This window comes from Odocoileus virginianus, chromosome 26, assembly GCF_023699985.2.
Source record: "Odocoileus virginianus isolate 20LAN1187 ecotype Illinois chromosome 26, Ovbor_1.2, whole genome shotgun sequence".
NCBI classification, from domain to species: domain Eukaryota; kingdom Metazoa; phylum Chordata; class Mammalia; order Artiodactyla; family Cervidae; genus Odocoileus; species Odocoileus virginianus.
Window position 1 is genome coordinate 27,470,836 of NC_069699.1, and position 15,885 is coordinate 27,486,720.

A 15,885-nucleotide genomic window follows, 5' to 3' on the forward strand; every position below is an offset into this window, starting at 1 on the left:
ATCTTAAGAAATATAGTGAACATCTATATCATCTCATATAGATAAAAATTAAAGAAGTAGAAAAAAGTTTCCGTGATGAGAATTCATAGGATTTACTTCTTGACAGTTTCATGTATAATATAGTTTTAATTATATTTATCATGTTGTACCTTACATTCCTTGGTAGCTGTCTGTCTCATAATTGGGAATTTATATCTTTTGATCACCTTCATCCAGTTCCTCCTACGTGACACATCTTTCTCTGACATTTTTATTTCCGGGTCTCTGAAAATATCAATCTCAGAGAGAATGTTCTGTTGCCTTATTTGTTAATATCCCATCTGGTCATTTCACATTTCCAGAGGTTGGCTTCCATCCTTTCATCACTGAAGTGGTGCCGTTTCTTGAGTCTGACGCTATTGTTGGCTGGTGCCAGGATCTTGTTTTAACACCATTACCAGGTCTGACCCATCATGGCTGTTCCTCTACCAGTGTTTTGAAGATTGATTGTAACGTTTGCGCTGCTGGAGGTGGGATAGGTGATGATATAATTAAAGCTGAAGTTTAGCAGATGACAGATCTGGAAGAGTGAATGGCATTGAGGTTCATCTAAGACCTGAATGTAAAACTGTCTTATAACCTGAAAGCTTTTTTTTTGTGCGAGTCTAAATTAGGGCATTGTCAGTAGGGGGAGGGTAATTGCATTTTGGTGGATAGTGAATCTCAATTCTTATTTATAAGAAGTCTATTTGATTAAATCCTTATAGCTTCCCTGCTCATCCTGTTTCCTTTGAAGTGTGTTATGAATAGTAAGGTGATTTTACTTCAACAGAACATAGGATTTTTTGTCCAGATTATATCTCAGCCATTCACATAATTATCATCCATGATAACATTTCTAGTATCTTCAGTGTTGTGAACAAATATTACACCGATGTGATCTGCTTGACGTCACCTTGCCGAACAGTTTTAGTGTGGAAAGGAATTAAGAAGAGGCGATTTTATGAAGGAACCATAGAATTGTTGTCATTGACTTTGTTTGTAGAATTTATCAACTTTATTCCTTCAAGGAGAGATTAGTTGTATACCTGAAACTAACATAATGTATGTTGATTATGCCTTAATAAAAATTTTTTAAAGGAGATATATGAAGTGGTTTTAAATAGAATGATCATCCAGGTTACCAGGCAAAACTATTGATTAGACAAAGCACCGCAATAAAATGGAATCATTGCTATACTGGAACAAACAGTGTATTCAAATGGAACCAGTCACAGGGTCATAGATCTCAAGAGAGAATAGAGAATACTTCTTGAAGGAAGTGGCATTTGTTTATGTGTGAGTCAGTTGGGACAGGTGGGTCCTCTCTAGGAGAAGCAGAACAGAGTGATTGGTGGTCTGTGCCAAGACTTTGGGTGGGAGACTGCAGAGTATGCATTATTATATGTTATTACAGTGTCTGCTGATGGTAGGATAGAAGTCAGGGTTGCAGAAAGAGGTGCAATCAGTCAGGGCCACCAACGCAAAGGGTGTTCTGAGTACCTTTGTACATTTCACCTTGACTTCCTGGCTTTCAGGACACTAAGAACTTTTTAAGCAGGGGTGGGACATGCATCTGGGAAATCTGTGGCATTAAAACTGCTCCATCAATTTTGACATCCCTCCCAGTGTCAAAATAGTAAGATGAAAGTAAAGGAAGCTATCTGAGAATTGAAAAAACTTTGCAGAGTTGCATTTTAGAAGATCAGGTGTCTTCCATGTAGATTGTTTTGAGGATACTAAGTAGAAAGGCAGGAAAAAAAAAACCCAGAAGGCCATTGTAAGAGTTGACATAAGGCTCTCTTGTATGGGCTAGTAAGTCTTGGTCAGGATGAAGAAAAGGAAAAATACAAATGAACAGATTTGGTTATTGAATGTGGCAGACGAGGCATCAAAGCTGCCTTGGTAACGTTTGGCCTCACTTACTGGGTGGATGGTGGGGACATTCCTTGGGGTGTGGAAGGGGGACTTGGGGGCCAAAGAAGCTGGCGGGTAATGCATGGCCAGGGCCCAGAAAGGACCCTTGGAGAGTTGAAGGATTTGAGGAGAGAGAGTTGCCCAGCGGACCAAATCAGGAGAGACTTGAAACTCAGTAACCTCAGCAGCAGAGCCGCGGCGAGGACCAGGGGAAGTGTGGGAGGTGAGCCCGTGGAGAATGCCAGTGTAGCCGGTGCTTTCCAGAAATTGTGAAGGGGAAGAAAGTGAAGGGGACTCGGGCACTGAGAAGTGAATCTCTGAATTTTGTTCTGTAAGCGAGAGTTCAAGGTCTCACCAAAATCTCTTCCTTAAGTGTTATTTACATTTCCTAAGGTTCAGAGTTTTTGATACCTTTTTAACTGGCAGGAAGTTGGATGTTTTGGGGAGCAGAGCAGAACAGGCGTGTGGAGGCCCAGCAGGTTGGGAAGACCCACACCTGAAAATAACAGCGTTGTTATGGTGGTCTGGGGCTTTCGGCATAAATAGAGTTATTAGCCTCACACCAAAGCTCTGAGGACATGGTGGGTATTAAGCACACAGTGGTTATTGAAAGTATATGTGTCTGACAGAGATTTCCATCAAAACGTGAGGGCTAAACAAGTTGTGGTGCCAAAGTGATCAAGTGGTTTTCTGGAAAATTCACTTAATGGCAGTGTCACTGGCCCCAATGCAGCTCTAAGAAATGCAGTCACTTTAAAGTGTCTCTGCCCTCTTTTTGGACACCATGTAATTCTATCCTTTTTATGAATGTCCTTCTCACCCCTGAATTTGTGTGTGCTTCCCTAATGGAACACGTCTTTACACTCAGGAACCTTGTTAATTTATGGTGTATTTTGGGATTCTAAGAAGTGAAAAATGGGGCAGTAATCCGACTTCTCTTTGTTTTACTCTGAAGAGGGTTTTACTACCGGGTTCTTGACATCTTCCACCTTAGTTTATCTTTAATTTATCTTTAACTGGAACCATTTTGTCCATTAGCTGTATTCTAATTACCTCTCAAAATGGTCAGATTTACAGGCAACACATGACAGAGAAAATGCACAAGAAAATCAGCCAACCTCTCCTGACATTCAACAGCAGCCCACGTCTAAATAGTGGAAAAGTTTATTTGCTTTTTCTGAGGATGTGCTAAGTGATTTTGCAATGTGAGTGGTATGGCCTTCTAGCTCTTAGGCCTGCATTTATTAAATAAATTTGTTCTCTAACTCAAGTGTTAAGTGTGTATTATGAAACCTCAAAGCCAATTTCGGTGATTGCAATGTGCAAATATTTTTTAAATTATGTAATTAAATAGGACTTGGCCTGTGAGGTCCACCGAAGTAATTTATTAATTGAACAGTCTGATTTAATTGTATGTTATTTTCGTTTATTCAGGGAAGGGCCTGAATCTCTTGCATAGAGAGGAGGCTCTTGTGCGCCTTGTCACTGGAGGTGCAGAGGTCTCTCCAAGGAATCTTTAGCACCCAATTAAATATTAACCAAGAAGAAGTGACTTGTTTCTTCTGTCCCCGAAACTCTGTTTTGATGTCTGAGTCTGGTGATTTTAAAGGAAAAAGGAAAAAAAAAAAGAATCTTACTGGCTAAAAATTATTTGTTATTCTCTTGATTTATCATGACATTATTTAAAAGTGACTCTCTCTTTTCCTCTTAATTGTGCCAATGTACAGGGTTATATAAAGTAAGTGCATAAAAAGAAAAGCCCCTTGAATTCAGCATTAGCTTCATCCAGCTACGGCTGCAGCCTTGCTGTATCTGTTTCCTTAAAATGTCATTTTAAAGGTATTGTGGTTTTAGAGCAGCAGCTGTGACTGAAAAGTATGTAAACTAAGCTGTTCTTGCTCATATCATTTTTATATTCTTATGTCAGACCAGAAGGCTGCTTTAAATTTATTTTTCATTGTGTATTAGTTCTAGAGCCCGTTTTTTTTTTCCCTTCCTTGGGAACATATGTTCTTTGGGACTTGTGATACTCAAACGCTTAAGAAAATAACAATTGTTGGTGGGGGGAGGAAAAAACAGCCTCAAAATAGTTTTTTATTTGAGTATTGTATTTGGGAGAAGACAGGTCTAAAAAGTGGACTCTCACAAGGTAGAATTGGGGGGCCTCGCATCTGTGTTTTAGGAAGTGGAAGAATTCAGTCACGTGAAAGGCAGTAACTTTTAGAAGCCCAAATTGCTTTCCCAAAAGGAAAATATTTTTTGTTACTATTAAATATAGTTTATATTGCTACTTCAGAACTTTTTTTTTTCCGGTGAAGCCATTTACTCAAATTCTTAGTTAATATTTCTATATAGAAACGTCTTTGTCTCCAGAGCTCGCCTTTGCGAATTCCCATTTAATATGCGGTTGTGGATAAGTATTTATTCATACCATGTGGTACCCCACACCTGATCAGGTGACAGAATGGCGTCATGTCAGCCAGCAAGATGTTGGAGTGACTTTTGAGTAATGGTGGCAAAGAAGGCACGGAGGGTTGAAGGAAACAACAATAATGGGAATTTTTTTGCTTTCTTGTACGTTTCACTTTGTTTAATGCCTCACCTCTGCTGTAGAAATTTGGAACATTGGGTAGAGAACAACTACCTGTAAAGAGTTGTAAAAGCCGAGTAGAAAGTCTGAGCTATTAGAAATTTCCATGGTAAATATAATTTGATTACATGTTCGTAATTTCCCTCAGAGCTCAGGATTTTTTGAGAGCTGTTTCACAATGATAAATTTCTTTCTAGGTTTTGAAATCAAATTTAGCCCTCAGGTTTGCCTTAAGGTTCCACTGATTTGCCTCCTGACTGCAGGCCCACATCTGTGTTCCAAGTGGGGACAGTAACTTGGGGAGGAAGGTGGGTCCATCATAGGTATATTGTTCTGCTTGTTCCAGGACTCCCATCTCTCACTGGGGCCCAGGTAGTGTCTTCCTCCATCCGTAAGCTGGTCTTCATGGTCCTTACATCATATCCATGGAGACGGACTTCTCGGAGCATCTGGGCTGTTGGTCAGTGTGGCTAGCAGGCACAGCACAGACGCTGGCCGCCCAGGAAGGACACCAGGCGTAGCCCTGGGGCACACTGCCAGGACGTCGCTTCCGTGCCTCTGAGCATCCCAGGAAGGCTAGTGGCCACGTGTGGACTTGGAGAGGCTGGGGGCAGAGAGCCACAGGCTGTTTCCCAGTTGGTGTACGGCTATTTCAGTATCTGAACAGCTCCGTCAGGCGACCGCTGAGTACCAGTTGAGTTGACACCCTTTTCCCAACAAGGAGACAGGTCTGGAGAAGGGAAGGGACTTAGAAATTCTAGCAGAGTCAGCGGTGGATAAATTGGAGAGTAGAAACCACTCTTGTTGTCTAGTGAAATGTTCTTTCCCCTTCACTTTGACTACTCTTACCTACGGAGGGAAAAAAAAATCTCTTTTTCTACTTATTTTAAACCAGACTTGATTTAAAAGGCATTTTCTTAAGAATAAAACTAAGGGAGGGAAAAAACAAGATGCCTGGAGCACTGAAGTGAATGACTTTCTAGAAGAAAGTTAGCTTGTTTAAATTCAAGTTCAGAAGCAACAAAATGGCACGATTTATAGGACATTTGTGATGCCTGTGTTCATATTCTTACACCCTTGCTGTTCACAGAATTCTACTCCAGCATCTCCTTTTAGCATGGTTGATGTTTCCAACAGCCATTGGAGCCGTTGGCTTTTCCACACTTGCTGGGAGTCAAAGGCTCTTGTCTCTGCTTCTGGCCACACCACGCACTTGGTCTCAGTCACACTCTGAATCCACTTCCCAGGAGGGAATGTCTTGACTGGACCCCTCCCCTGCCCGCCCCCACAGGTGCCTTTCAGCTCTGCAGAGTGTTTGCTCTTATATCTCATCTCAAATTTTTCCCATCTAAGCCTTGTTTCTTCCACTGAAATGCCTGAGTCATACAATGGCTGTAGAAGAAACCTGAATTTTGATATGAAGATACAAGACATTTTATTTGGCCCCCAGTCAGTTTTTTGGGGAACATCCTTGTCTTTTGTCATTGGTAAAGCTTGGTCAAGGAATTTCTCCTAAAATAAATTTATCACTTTCTGTTCTAAGTGGGGTTTGTGCTTTATCATCATCATCATCATCCCTGGTAAAGCTCCTTGGTGTGGCTGTTTGGGGGTCCCATGGCCTTTTCCCCACCCACTGAAGAAGCTCATGAAAGATTGTGTGGTGTGGAAGGTGCCTTAGCAATTAAATAAAAGAAAGCCTGGTTCACATAAAGAGACTTGTTTCTATATGGAAAATATGAGCCTTTTTTTCTTTTTCTTTTTTTACATGGACCAGGTGTGGATTAGTTCACTGAACCTTTCACCCAGCCCTATTCCCGCTTGTAATTCTTCTGAGGCATAGTTCAGCCAAGTCAAAGAAACATGTTATTAAAGGTGAGCTGAAAGGCATTTAAAAAATAAACAAACTGTTTAAGATCCTAAATCAGTAACAGAATCTATATGCACAGACTTGAAAAGTACTAGAAAATGTGTTTCAGTATCTCTGGGTTTCAGGCCGGATTCTTCTCTTACCTTCTTTAAACATCACCCCAAAGTCCTTTTTGGTTGCTGGTGGGTTGAGCAGTTGCCTCTTGCTTGGATGGCAGATCTCTTGTAGCTAATGATTTACCCTCCACCGGGGTAGGTGAGACCCCGATCTTAAACCTGCAATTCTCCAGCTAATATTGAGAGGGAAGAATAAATACTTTGATTTTATTTTAGCACTGTGTCATTAAGTTTAAACTTGGATATACATTCTCTCTTTTCTTCTAGCTTGTAGCATGGCACAGAATCAGAAATGTTTAACAGCTTGTAGAGATGGTAGAAATCAAGCATGGGAAGTTTTAGATTTAGTTACATTATCCCTGGTTAATAATAAAGCAATAATATCATTGCTTTATCGCTCATTATGTGCCAGACACATTTTTTGAAGCACTTTTGTATGTTAATGCATTTATTCCTCAAAAGCACATTTTGTATTGTTATTCAGCCCATTTAGTGGGTAAGGACACTGAGGAAGAGAGAACTGAAGTTTTATAACTTGCCTGAATTCACAAGACCAGTAAGCAGCAGAGCCTAGTTTTGAACTCTTGGACTTGAATCTGTTCTTGTGAGGTCTGAGTTGCCCAAGACTAAATAGTACCGTGGAGTGCGATTCTGTAGAATACTGGGTTTTAACTGAAACAGCCCAAGGAAGCATTAAGAAATAAAGCTATTCATCTTCTACATGATGGGCCTTGCCACCTTTACCCTGACCCCCCGCCACTATCACCAAGGTTTCCCCGTAGTTTAATTGGTTTTTTCTGCTTTCTTTTGGTTGTTTTTAACAGGATAGCCTCTTTCTCGCTAAGGACCGCTGGTATCTTTTGCATCCTGTTGTGGTGCTTCCCCTTTGATTGTCTTCAACTCTCCTTGTGATTGTGGGTTTGTGGAAAGGCGTTCTCTGCCTTTTAAAGTCATTGCAAAAATCCAGAACAAGGGAGGAGAGTTATTTTAGGGGTATTCCAGGGGTCTTCCTGGCCCACCTTTTTACACGGTGAGCTGTTCCTTCCCCAGGTGATGAGAACCCCCAGTTGCCCAGCATGGACTTATGAGCTTCTTTCAGACCCTCAGACTCAGGCGAAAAGGCCCCACCCCACCCCCACCACCGCTGCTTTCCATGAAGGGAATGGGAGCCGGAGTGGCTTCAGGCAACAGCTTCAGCTAGTGCACTTCTGAGTAGCTTTGCTTTGTTGAAGACCATATGCTGAGCTTGTCAAAGTCATCTGCCTGTTTGAGCGATTCTTGTTTTAGGAAAGTTAAGTTGCTGTATTGGGAAAGGAGCATCACATGTAAGCAGCCACGCCACGCCCCTCCCAAACGTCCCTCCTCCTCTATCGGGTTCTGGGGGCATTCAGCAGAGCTTTACTGTCATCAGGATGAAGGGCTCCCTAGCGTCAGTATTAACATAGCGTCCTATATGTGTCAGAATCCTTTCCAGCTAAGGAGCTGAGAGGGTGAGCCTCATAGGGCTCTAAATTATACCAGCATTTCTGAGTCTGTTTCTAGTTGATTCGGGTAGATGGTGAGCTTTGTGAGATGGGAAAGTTCTATGTCAGTAACATTGCAGTGGTGATTACAAAATTGCTTTTGTCAAGACTTATGAAATTGTACACATAAAATTGGTGAATATTGTTGTGTGTAATTTAAGCCTTATACTGATTTTAAAAACACCTTAAAAAAAAAAAGATGAGTCAGAGTTGAATATAGAAGTGATCTGGGACCTGCGAATGTCAGAGAATTCAGGAAGAGTGGCATGGGAAAGGAAATGGAATGAAAAGGAGCCAGGGAAAGTTGCCTCATCGTTTGGCATTTCTCTGATGGCCAAAAGGTAAGCTTCTACTTTCGGGTCAGTTGTAAGCACTGGGGGCACAGAGCTGCCAAGTTTTGTAGTTTAAGGGCTAAAAAAGTCAGGGTGTGGGTAATACTGAGAGAGGGGTTGTTTTCAAGGAAAGATCGCTGGGAGGTCTTCCCACCCTTCGTGACTGTGTGAGCAGGTTCACCCTTGAGTGTCTTTCTCCCTGGGTCAGTGTGCCTGCAGTAAAATGCAACTCTGGAGCCACTTTGAGGGCCTTTTCTACGTGCACCCAGAGTGTTTACCGCTATACATACAATAGAGGGATAGAGGAGCTGAATTGAGGTACAGGATTGTTTTTATTTAACTTACATGCTAATTCATAGTATTGATTACATATATATTTATTGAACAGTGACCATGTGTAACTCATGTTTTCTACTAAGATGCGACATGCAAGACAGATGAAGTCCTTGCCTTCATGGAGTTTATATTCTGATATTTTGTCCCAAACTGAAATGCATGCAGTCAAGATTAATCTGACTGGTTTTATCTATTGCCCAAACTTTCCCAGAAAAACCAAACAAAATGTTTCACCGCAGATGGAAGCCGCCAGGAGCCAGATGTGGCCACAGAGAAGAATGTCTTCGAGAGCTTGTCATCTGGCTCCAGCTGTGCTAACCTAGGCCTGGTAGGCAGCCACGAGCCGCATCTGCCAACTGGTGGCCAGACGTGACTGCAGGTTTAAATAATTAGCGGAATCCCTCACCCGGTGGCTGGATTCGCTGTGTGTGTCCTAAGATTACCAGGGCTGTCCAGACCAGGAGCCTCTGTGGTCCCAGGCAGAACCCACAAGGGAACCGAAAATCAGTCCCTTGAGAAATGAGCCGAGGCCTTCTTATCCTGGAACGTGGAGAGGGACGCAGGGGAAAACCCATTGTCAGCAAGAAAGCAGAAATAAACCAGATGTGGCCCCCACCATGCACGTCTTAATTCTGGCCAAGAGCTCCTTCCTGGCCCAGGATTGCTGCCTGGGGCCTGTCCCTGCGGAGTAGCAGAGACGGGAGTTGGCCTGTGAAGCTATCTCTTTCCTAATTATTGTGATTTTTAATTGTTGCCTGTTTGTGAGGATCATTTATGCTGGTCTGTATTAATTTTACCCAAAAGTGATTTGCTGAAAATCTTAATTCCTTTCTTTGAAAGCAGTTGGATACTTACAGATGTGCCACGACTTCTCAAATCTAGTGTATCTGCTTGCCCAGATAAGTGTGTACATAAATACAATGCTTCAGCATACCTGGTGTGGAAGATTTTTTTATAAAATGTGGCATTCTTGGTTTCATGTAGCAGGCAGTCTCTATTATCATATGGGAATATGGCAATTTAGGTCACTCATTGTCCGGCCAGCTCCTGACACCACTGTAGTTGCTCAGTAAAGTGTAGAATAAGCCGCAAGAATAAGGAAAGATTGCAGTGGGCATGCTGACATTCAAGGAGAGTGACTAAAAGTGAGTCTGGTCATCTCAAATAATCAGTTAGGGAGACATCCTTCAATGTAGAGCAAAACGGGGGAAAAAAGTAAAGATTTAATTGTGATATTTTTAGGGTTCTTTTTCTCAGATGTCCATATCTAGTATCTGATTATCTCAGAAAACACAGAATAGTGGAGATGAGGGTTTCGCAGGGGGATTCTTCTGAGTCTAAACCAGTGGATCCAGGTGCAGACATCTTTATCACAGTGAGGTTCTGCATGTTTTTTTGAAGAAGGCCTGCACTGAATAAGTAATAACAAAATCATTCAAGTGAGGAAAAATGTTAAGACACTAGTTTATGTGTAAAAAACCAACTTTTGTATTCTGAGTGCATTGTGTAAATTTGCCATGCAGGAAACATAAGTGAAGCCATTTGGTTTTGTGGCATTGGTGTGGGCTGGCTAAGGGGGTGGGGGAGAAAGTTGAGGCATTGATAAAGTATGAGGCGAGCCAGATGGTTGCATTACACATCTTTTGTGTTCTTGTTTGCTTCTTAAAGCAGTTGCAGAATTTGGCCCTTGGCGATATTTTCTTCATGCTTGTATGTTCTGCTCCGAATTTACTTTTGTCAGAGTCTTTTGAAAGAAAAGCCTTGCTCTTAAATTTTTTTTTTTTTACTTACATTATAAACTTGTGAAGTCAACAGTGTGTTCATAAAAACATTTTAAAATGTTAAGTATGTTAGTAAATAATGAGATTAGCTCTTCCTTTTTCTTAGCACAGTGACTTCAACCATATTTTAATTCCATTCAGAGATTTTTGCAAAATTAGGAAGGTAGAATTGATGGCAGATGGGTGGATGCAGACAGTACAGTTACATTGTTATTCCAGTAGGAATGAGGTTTATCTGATGAGAGATTTTAACTTTTTCTCTTATAGCAGGTTGTCAGGTTGTGGTTTACCTATTGTATTTTATCTGCAGGTCTGACTCGGTGATATTTAAGTTAAGTGGGAATGCTGTGGTGTTGGTTGGTAGGTTTTTGCCTTCGTGTTTGCTTGGCATTTATTACAACTTTTTCACACCATCATTGAAATTTATATTTATTTCCTACTGAAAGCAAATTATATTTTGCAGTCACCAGTGGCAAGGAATATTTAAAATGTTCTAAATGTAAGTAAAGGATGATATTTTATCACTGAATGCTTTTAATAAGGAATTGCTTTGGAGTTCTTTTTTCCCATCGTGATGGAATGCTTCAGAATAATTTAATGTCCTTTTCACAGTCCCAGTTTGTGTGTCTCTCTTTTTTTCTTTTCCTTCTGCTCAAACAAGAGAAGAGCACAAATGTAGGATACTTGGGTGATGTTTTATTCTCCTCTTGTGCACAAATTTCCAGTTTTTAGTTGGAACCTGCGGTCCCCAATGAGAAAACAGGAAACTTAGAGTCCTAACCTTATTGAAATCTCTGCCTGGTTTAGTCATAAGTCTGAGGCAACTCCTTCCAATAATGAAGCCATTGTACGCATCATATCTGATCAGTTCTTGAAATGTTTTAGTAAGTCTATCTTACAACGTTATAAGAAGATAATCAGCAGCCTTAGAAGGTCCCCATCTGGACCGTAGAGTTCTTTTACTGAAAGATGTTTTGCCTTTTTGAGATAGCTCTCGCGTTTCATCATCTGTTCCGCCGAGATGAAGTGCATATGAAAAGTCAGTGACTCTGAATCCATCTGTTGTTATTATTTTCCACTGATAATTGGCTTGAACAATGAAATGTCTGTGTCTGCAGCCTTTGAAACTGTACACCCTGTTTATTTTCTGGAGGTCTGACTGCAACTCCTCCCCCGTCCCCCATTTTCCCCTCTTCTTTCTCTCTCAAGCTTACAGTGAGTGGCACTGGCGTGAGGATGACATCTTTGACTCTGTGCATCAGTATGTGTCACTCAGCATCTGAAGCTTGCATACAGATCTCTGTCACAGCCCCTCCGTCTGTGTTGTTTGCTCGGGGATCCAGCACTGTGGCGGCAAGGAGCTCAGCTGGGGCCACAACGCATGGATCCCTTACCTGAACTGTCGTCTTTATTTCACTGTCCTCATTAAAATATTAATTTCGAGGACAGTATCTAATACCTATGGAATTAGATACTACCTATAATTGTATAATATATTCAGTTGCATCCAGGTTTGCACGATACAGAGCATTAATATTGGATTCCACTAACAGCATTTCCATTAGCTTGCTCAACCAGTATGAGATATAGATGAGCTGGGAAGCATAACTACCCGCCAGAACTGCCAAAACAGTCATTAGAAGCTCCATTGGGATGGACAAAGGCTTTTCTCACAGTGATATACTGATTAAATTTTGTTCTATGGTTTATTTGCATCAAGGTTAGATCACTATCGTCTATGAAAGTGGGTTATCTAACACCTGACTTGGAAGGTCATTTCAAGACAAAACAGGGAATGGAATAGCATCTTTAGTTTCCTGGGGACCCCTCTTAAAGAACCTGTGTTTTATTTCAGGGGGCTTTGGGAATTTTCAGATTTTCTCTTTGTGTTATACTGTAATATATGTTTAAGACTGGCTTTTTGGTTTGTGACACAATTAAAAAAAAAAAACTTTTCAGTAATATTCTCTTCCTTTTGGGGCAGAGTGATATAGCTAGGAAACAGCGTGGTGTTAGTAAAATAAAACTCACTTTGAAAATAGAAAGCCACCTTGTTATTTCCCTTAGCTGGCATAATTATGGTACATCCTCTGAGGCTCTGAAAAATCTGTGACCTACCCTTTTTTTGGTCCAATAATAATATAGATACATCCTATAGAGCAGCAGTGTTAGATTTGCCCCCAAAGTCATATGTGGCATTAAAAGGAAGTAGGCGAACATAATCTTATTTATGTCCCAATCGAAATCATTTAATACTGCAAAAGTTATTAAAAAATAATTAAGTTACTAAGACCAACACGTAGCTGGAACATGCAGTCAGAGGTTAGAGGTGAGTGCGAGTTAACTCCATAAGCTGAGAAAATGCAGTAGTGAATTCCTAGTGCCCGCATGTTTTTCCTCATGTTTAAATTCCTCGGTTCTAAGGACAAATTATGTTGAGGTATGGCATATTTTCTGCCGAAATGGAGAAAATTGTTGACTGTAATTATGTTATTTAATTGAAATTATAAGTGGTTGAGGCCACTCAGTTAAAAGCATTCTTTCTAATATATGGGTAATGTTTTTAAATGAGTGGTCATGGATTGATGACATTTGAAAGGCAGACGTTTGGGGTGTATTTTTGGAAGACTCAAATTATTTTTCTTAAATCATTAGTGAACTATAAAGAGTTTTGTAAAGGGATACTTTTTTGTTTTTTCTCTTTAATTAGATATGAATGAATACTATATGTGAGAGTATGTGTATATGCCTGTACATATTTGTGTATGTATGTATATATTTTATATATGAAAATATTTATACATAAATGAGACAGATTTTTCTGTAGGTACAGACTCACAGGGATTGGTTTATAATGGGGCAAATCAGAGAAACAAGAGGTGTATTTCTGACCTTAAACTGTAGCTGAAAAATATGTTGATTGTTTAAACCTCTCATTGAATATTAGAGACCTAAATGCAAGCTTCAGTAAAACTCCACTGCTGTATCTTAAGCCAAGTTCTTTTTGGAGTATCTGGAGATAAAAGAACCCTGCATTCCCCCCACCCCAGCCCACTCCAGCCCCATACTGCCCCCCCCCCAGGGGTGAGTTCTTAATTACTAATGAATGCAATTCATTTTAATTGTTATTATAGCAACAGAACATTTAACTGCCTCTGTTTAGTCCTTGTCCCCTGGAACAGGCGGTGTCTCCTGTCGGGGAGGACAGGTAGAAGGCACAGCGGGCGTCTGATTGAGCCAGTTATTCATTTGCTGAGTGTTTGTGTTTATGCAAAGGGGCCTCTTCCTGCATATTTAATCTAGAGTAAGGCAGTGGCTTTTGTTGTGTTTAGCCCACATACCTTCAGTCCTTGCTCACACTGCCGCCAGCCCTGGAGCCCCGAGAGCCCGCAGGCTTCCCAGCGCCTGCACTTTCTCCCTCACCAACTCTCAACTTTCTTCCGTTGTGTGAAAATCGCCTCTCCGGCCCCTTAAAGCTTCCCTTCCTCACCATGAACGGGTAAGTGTGTGCGAAGCCAAGGCTCATACTTTTGTTTCGTTTTCCAAATGTTGAGAGGCTACTTTGCCGCTCTCCGGATCTGGTTCCTGGGCCGTTTGTCAGTTGTTGGCGGCGTTGAAATAGACAAGTACAGGTGCCTCCTAGGAAATGGGGCTGAGATGTGCGACTGGCAGAGAGAGGCTTGGGAACTAGGGTGGGGGGGCGGGGGAGAGAAAAGGGAGAGAGGGAGGAGAGAGAGAGGGAACAGCTTTATTATTCTTTGTCCTAATCCTGTTTTGTAACTCTCCTGGAGATAATGCTGCCATTGTTTGCTAAAAGCTTTCAAACAGTGTGCGAGACCGAACTATAAGAAGGCAGGGAAACTCTGCCGCTGTATTGTCTACACCCGGGCCAGGGTCCTCCCCGAAGGTCTGTGCCGGAATAGGAAGGGTTTTCTTCAGTGGAAATCGAATCGGCTCTTCATTGATATTAATAGCACACTGGAGATGTTGGCCGTGCTGCTCAGAGAGGCGGTTGGGGGGGAAGGAAATCTGATCTTGCTGTGGGGAAGATGACAGCCTCTTGGCCCCACAGTGGAGGAGACATCCATCCAGGCTCAGCCTGCATAATGGCATCCTGGCTTAACTGTTTGCTCTAGGAATTTTAATCTTGAGCTGTTTGTTTTACTATCTGGGGTCTTGCTAGTTTTTGTTCCTATACTGTCTTTAGAAAGCACAATATTCAGGGTCTCATCCAGTCCTTTTAAAAGTGAATTAAGAAAAAAAAAAAAAAGAGGCATACACTGTACGCTTTGATCATTCTGGGGAATGGTGGTAGAAATCGTGTGATAATTTCAAAAATAAATTGCCACAGTTAAGAAGGATGAGCCGTCCAAGGGAAGGTACGTCCTATGTAAAGATATTTCAGAGACTAGGAATTGTGTCCAGGGTTGGAAAGGAGTCTTCATTGCCAGTTAACTGTTGCCTCTGTCTGAGTAACTCTTTTCAACAGAAGAGTGTGCTGTTCCCCCGCAGGTTGGAAACTGTGAGAATTTAAATAAAATTTCATCAACCTTATTAAAATATGTAGGGACTTGGATCTTCATAGGTACAAATCAGTCTCGAGACTTAGAAACATTTATTAACAGTGAGGCTGCTGAAGGTTTTCAATAATAAAATTACAAATACCTTATCTAATTGTAAGTATATGACTTTTATGCTCTGTTTTTAAGGGGAAAAACACTTTTTTTAAATGAGGAAAAGTAACTCCGTCAGAGCACCTTCTGTGATTAGCGCTATTGTATTCTTAAATTTTGATTGATAGAGATAATAGTTTTCACTTAAAAATACAGACAGGTACTTTAACTTTCCATGACAATAGCTATTTGCATTTCTTTTATCTTTTTGTTTAACATTTGTGGGGGTTGGGACGGATTTGATTATTAACTCTTATTGCACACACTCAAGGTAAATCTAAAACAAAGGCTTTGTTAGAGCTTCAAAGAGAAAACAGCAAATATTGTTTTTAGGTTTCAACATTTAAAGCCTGCTAAAGGATACCTATAAAATATTTTCACATGACCATGACCAGGGTTTTACTTTCCTTTAAGGTAAGAGAGTGGTTTTTTCTAAATGAGATGGGCCAACGTGGAGTTGCTGGGGGGCTGCCAGCCTGAAGTCATTTCACGGGCAAGCCTCGCCAGGTTCGCCTGCGCCGTGTGGCTTACTTCATATAGAGTATTTCAGATTTTTCTTACTAGAATGGACCCAAAAGTCAGTCCCTCTGATTTAGTTGAGGGTCCCAGATGGTGGGAAGAAAGGAAACACAATGTTCCTTGCAGCAATAGGAGGGGACAATGGGTAGTGGTGGAGCCACAGTGGTAGGTTTCTTTGACAGAGAGAAAAAGAAAGGACGTGGTCCTTGTAAA

The 15,885-nt window shown here is 41.1% G+C and overlaps 1 protein-coding gene across 15 annotated transcripts in view; it reads left to right on the top strand.

The window, feature by feature from the left end:
* Positions 1–15,885, top strand: part of FOXP1 (forkhead box P1) — a 615,660-nt gene that overhangs the window by 261,721 nt on the left and 338,054 nt on the right. The window contains exon 1 of one of the 15 annotated variants that reach the window (XM_020910344.2): positions 13,802–13,979. The exons of 13 other annotated variants lie outside the window; for them this stretch is intronic. The gene's annotated coding sequence lies outside the window, so the exon portion shown is untranslated. Of the gene's footprint in view, positions 1–13,801; positions 13,980–15,885 lie in introns of those variants that run through there. One more of the 15 variants, XM_070455675.1, reaches the window with a different exon arrangement.